Genomic DNA, 5,847 nt, shown 5'->3' on the forward strand with positions numbered 1-5,847 from the left:
ACACATTTGAGATGCATTGAGGAGGGAGTCTCCCTAAGGTTTGGAGAAAGGGAGGAGAAGATGATGAAGATTCCAAGCTTCATAGAGGGAATGATGTGAGGCCAGCAGTGAGTTGGGACCTTGGGGGAATGCGCTGCAGCAGGGAGAGGATGGGTGCTATTTGGGCATCTTGCTCTGAGTGCCGTCTGCCTGTGACATTGGGCTCCCCACTGATCTCCAAGCCATCAATCAAAAGGGTTCATCTTCCCAGAGGTGGAGTTGGAGATCTTAGTGTGACATTTTCCTTGAGCCACCAGGAAGCAATGAAATCTGGATCTGGAACCAGGAAGAAAGATCATAGCAAGCAGCATGGATTTGGGGGTTATGCACTTGGGAGCTAAGAGAACAACAGAATTAGTGAGGGAGAGCATGGGAGAGAGAAAGGAGGCTTTGAAGAAGGTCGAGGGGAAGAAGGCTGTGAAGGAGGCAGAGAAAGTGTGGCTAGAGAGGTAGGAGGGAAACCAGTCTGATTATTAAGTAATGTGAACATGGACCCCATATTTTCTCCTGCCCTACTGAGAAAAAAACCCCACCAGATCACAAGCGTTTCCTGCTTACTTTCTGACATTCTGGCTTCTGTTGTTTTTTTTTTTTCCTTACATATATACTAACCCTTAAGGCTAAAGTAGACCCCACCCCACATCACACCCACAATCTGCTTAATTCCCTCTTGCTCAGTTTTGATAAATACTCAAGTCAAGCAATTACCAGAAGGGAGACATGTGTAGTTGTTAAGGTCCTGGAGTCTTAACTTCCTGGGTTCAAATCCCAGCTTCATCATTTACCAGTCATATGACCTTGGGAAAGTTACTAAACCAGTCTGTACCTCAGTTTCCTCATCTGTAAAATGCGCATAATAATAGCTTCCCCTGCCAGATATGTTATGAGGGTTAAAGGTATTAATATTTGATAACTACTTGGAATAGGGGCTGGCACAATATAAATGTATGTGCTATTAAATAAACTTGAACCTAAGCAGGCTGTTAACCCTACGCGGTCCAGCCACAGACGTCTAATTGCCCTTGCTCTTTTGTGAGCGCTAGACAAGTTATACTTTCACCAAGCTACTTCCTGGAGGCCAAAAACTTTTGATGTCCAGAGGCCAGTCTAGCCACCTCTTTATTGACAGATTGGAGCCCAATCTGTTGATCTTAGGAATCCCAAATTACTCTCATACACTGAAGATGACCCCAAAGTGCTGGTTGGAGGAGGAGTAAGGAAAGTCTGAAGCCCAGGCGGAACTGTGCTCCTGGACATTCTTTCCTGCCCTGTCTCGGCTCCCAGTAATCTAGTAGAGCAGGGCTTCTCCGACCTTACCGTGCACACTCAGGACCTGAAGATGCTTATTCTGCTGCAGCATGGATGGAACTCAAGGACGTTGTGCTAGGTGAAATAAGCCAGTTTCCCAAGGACAAATACTGTATGATTCCACTATATGAGGTGCCTGGTGTATTTAAATTCATAGAGACAGACACAGGGAAGGGGGTGGGGAGCTGCTGTTTAATGGGTACAGAGTTCAGTTTTGCAAGATGCAGAGGTCTGTGGACAGATCCTGGTGATGTCTGTAGAGCAATGTAAAAGTCACTAAAATGTACTCTTAAAAATGGTGAAGATGAGGAGTGCCTGGCTGGCTCAGTCGGAAGAATGTGTGACTCTTGATCTCAGGGTTGTGGGTTTGAGCCCCACAGTGGGTGCAGAGATTACTTAAAAAAAAAAAAAAAAACAAACTTAAAAAATTGTTAAATGGGCTACCTGGGTGGCTTGGTCAGTTAAGGGTCTGATTCTTGATCTCTGCTCACGTCTTGATCTCAGGGTCATGAGTTCAAGTACTGCACTGAGCTCCATGCTGGGTGTGGAAATGACTTAAAAAGAAAAAACATAAGGAAAAAAAAATTCTCTTCTCATGCCCAGCGCAGCCATGCCTCATGGTCCCAAGAAGCATCGGAAGCGTGTAGCAACTCCAAAGCATCAGATGCTGGATAAACTGACCGGTGTGTTCACTCTTGCCCATCTGCTGGTCCCCATAAGCTGAGAGAATGTCTCCCTTTCATCATTTTCTTTTTTTTTTTTTTTTAAAGATTTTATTTATTTATTTGACAGACAGAGATCACAAGCAGCAGAGAGGCAGGCAGAGAGAGAGGAGGAAGCAGGCTCCCCGCTGAGCAGAGAGCCCGATGCGGGACTCGATCCCAGGACCCTGAGATCATGACCTGAGCTGAAGGCAGCGGCCTAACCCACTGAGCCACCCAGGTGCCCCCCTTTCATCATTTTCTTAAGACTTAAGTATCCCCTAACAGGAGGTGAAGTAAAGAAGATCTGTATGCAGTGTTTTATTAAGATTGATGGTAAGGTCCAAACTGATATTACCTACCTGCTGGTTTTATGGATGTCATCAGCACTGACAAGACCGGGGAGAATTTCCGTCTGATCTCTGACACCGAGGGTCGCTTTGCTGTTCATCGGATTACACTTGAGGAGGCCAAGTATAAGTCATGCAATGTGAGAAAGATCTTTGTGGGGACGAAAGGAATCCCTCATCTGGTGACTCTTACAATCCGCTATCCTGATCCCCTCATCAAGGTGAATGACACCATTCAGATTGATTTGGAGACCAGAAAGATTACTGATTCCATCAAGTCTGACACTGGTAATCTGTGTATGGTGACTGGGGGTGCTATCCTGGGGAGAATTGGTGCGATCACCAACAGAGAGATACACGCTGGTTTGTTTGATGTGGTTCATGTGAAAGATGCCAATGGCAACAGCTTTGCCACCCGACACTCCAACATTTTTGTTAATGGCAAAGGCAACAAGTCATGGATTTCTCATCCCCGTGGAAAGGGTATCCGCCTCACCATTGCTGAAGAGAGAGACAAGAGACTGACAGCCAAACAGAGCAGCAGGTAGAATGGTCCCTAGGTGACGTGATTGGAAGTCTCTATACCTAATTAAAGGTCATACAGCATGAAGAAAAAAAAAAAAAGAAAGAAAATAAAATTTTAAAAAATAAGTAAAATGGTTAAGATGATAAATTTTACATGCATATTTTACCACAACTAAATTTTTAAAAATGCAGATTCTGATTCAGTAGTTCAGGAGCAGAGCCCAAGATTATGATTTCTATGAAACTCCCAGGTGTAGCTGACACCATTTGACCACACTTTGTGCCAAGATCATACTTTGAGTTGCAAGCTACTACAAAGCTGAGCCAGGTCCCTTTAGTTCTTTTTTTTTTTTTAACCAAGCCCAACACCTGCTTTGCATTAAAGCTATAGTAACTGCTTGAAAGAAATAGAATTGGACTCTAAGCCCTTTGAGAACCCTGGCCTCTTCATTCTGTACTCAGAGAGCCTGCCAGCAAAGCCTCCATCCAGCAGACACAATCAAGCAGAATTATTATAGCCAGAATTATTTTCTGGTCCGCTGGGGCTGGTCTACTCACTAGAAAATTATCTCCAGCCCAATAGTTCATCTGGTCAGTTACCAGGACATGGTTCTTACAATGGGTTTCAGCCTGCAGCTTTTCTTCGGCTAACCCATGAGCACAGGGACCCCCCCTTGAGATGTTCACTGCTCATCTCCAGGTTGTAGCTCGGTAGCTGGTACATAGTAGGTGTTCAGTCAATATTTGCTGAATGAAAGTAGCTAACGCATACGTAGTGCTTATAAAGCAATGTTCTGAGAATTTTATATGGTAGATTATATTTTCCAAAGAAGGCCGTAAATGATCTCCCATCCTACATGTTTTTCTTATACTGGGACTGTGATAGTCCTCTGAGGAGTGAGGTTTATGTCCCCCCACCCCTTGAACCTGGGTGAGCTCAGTATGGATCAAATGGACACTTGAAGAGAAAAGTAAAGGACTATTTGCACAAGTCCATGTATGCTTTATCACTGGAGAAAAGATCTTTCTAGAATTGGAGTGTAGCTTCTTCCTATATCAGTCTATGATCATCCAGGGCTGCACAACAGCCACCTCCCCGGTCTCCTTCAGTGGATTCCCAATGCTTTATTCTCTTGGATCTGTGGGTTCACTGGGGGTTGACTGAACCAGACTGTACCCAGCTGGCGTGGTTTGGTTTGGCTGCACACACCTGTCATCCTTCTCTAGACCCAGTGGGCTAGCTGAGGTATGTTCTCCTGGCAATGGCAAGGGCTCCAGAGATGAAGCCAAATCACACAATGGCTTTTCAGTCCTCCCCTCGCATCACATCTGCATATATCCCAGCAGTTAAAATGAATCTCACAACCGAACCCCAGTCAAGAGCTGGAGAAGAGAGTAAATATTTTTAATAATAGTCCCACCCAGTTCCAAATGTTGACCACATATTTAGAGGTCTTAGGAATGTATGTAACCATTCCCTCATTCCCTTCAATACCCAAGCACATGGTTTCCAAATGCTGCCTGCTGCTCCAACGTATAAATATGTTGGAACGTTATTTTACTCCTCAGGGGTAGAACGTGGAGCTTACTTCCTATTATTGCTGGTGTAATTAATATATTACAATAAACATCTATGCACCTAAGTCTTGGCTCATATCTCCTGATTATTTTCTTATAACAAATTCCTAAAAGTGAAATTTGTTACCAGAGGGACTCAAAATTTTAAGGCTGAGGACAGAGTACTAACGGCAGAGAGCTTTGTTTGAACTCCCTCCTGGATGGATCACACACCGACTGGTCTGTATACACGAAACTTATCTGCTAAGGAAACTCTTCATTGCAAATCACAGAAATGACTTTTAGCCTCAAGTGAGTTTGGGTAGCAAAAGCCAGTTTGGCCCAGGACCCAGCAAAACAGAACACTTAAGTTTACCAGGGAGAGGACCTTCATACGGAGAACTGTAGTTAGAGTCAACAAGTACTTATTTTGCAAAACACTATGGGAGGACCAAGCAAGGTTCCTGTCTTTGAGAAATATTTATTTTTTGTAACAGAATTCGATCATTGAACCATACTTAGGAGTAAGGCATATTACATTTGTTAAAAAATTAGGGGTGCCTGGGTGGCTCAGTGGGTTAAGCCTCTGCCTTCAGCTCAGGTCATGATCCCAGGGTCCTGGGATCCAGCCCCGCATCGGGCTCTCTGCTCAGTGGGGAGCCTGCTTCCCCCTCTCTCTCTGCCTGCCTCTCTGCCTGCTTGTGATCTCTCTCTCTGTCAAAAGAATAAATAAAAAAAATAAAAAAGAATTAAATTAAGGGCACCTGGCTGGTTTAGTCAGTAGAGCACCTGACTCTGGATCTTGGGTCATGAGTTTGATGTTGGATGCAGAGATTACTTTAAAAAAAAAAAAAGAAAGAAAGAAAGAAAGAAAGAAAATAAATAAATAATTAAATTTAAGTTCTGGGCTCTCACCAGGCTCTCATTGGGCTGGTAGAAAGTCAAATGTCAACTTGAGAGGCAACACACACACACACACACACACACACACACACGCATACACTCTCTCGAGTTGTACAATGAACATCTGCAGGAGTTACACCACAGACCACATGGAGAGTTGGGAAGGGTTGTCATCATGAGTGCAATGCATCCACCCCATCCCACTTAGGCTGTACAAGGACGTGGAGGATCACGCAGGCAGAACAATGGAGATGGGCCCGTAGTTGGTGGGTGTGCTCCCTGTTGCTGTTGCTCTTTGCCCATGTTCCCTGAAGGTGGGTATCCCTGCGGGTGGTTGCGAGGGTAGCTCCAGTTCCTCTGGACACAGCTTAGCCATGAGGATTTTTCTGGACACTGTCAAGGTAAAACACTTAAAGCCCAGTCCTCAGGGGTACCCACACAGCCATCTCTATCCCTGGTCCTGC

At 44.7% G+C, this 5,847-nt stretch overlaps 1 pseudogene across 1 annotated transcript; it reads left to right on the forward strand.

The window, feature by feature from the left end:
* The first annotated feature begins 1,957 nt into the window (after positions 1-1,957).
* LOC111155091 lies at positions 1,958-3,016 on the forward strand (annotated as a pseudogene). The gene is made up of 2 exons (XR_002641119.1): positions 1,958-2,095; positions 2,304-3,016. The product of XR_002641119.1 is annotated as a 40S ribosomal protein S4-like (transcript).
* Positions 3,017-5,847: the final 2,831 nt, after the last annotated feature.

The sequence above is a fragment of the Enhydra lutris genome, unplaced genomic scaffold (genome assembly GCF_002288905.1).
Source record: "Enhydra lutris kenyoni isolate GAN:26980312 unplaced genomic scaffold, ASM228890v2 scaffoldscaffold39, whole genome shotgun sequence".
NCBI classification, from domain to species: Eukaryota; Metazoa; Chordata; class Mammalia; order Carnivora; family Mustelidae; genus Enhydra; species Enhydra lutris.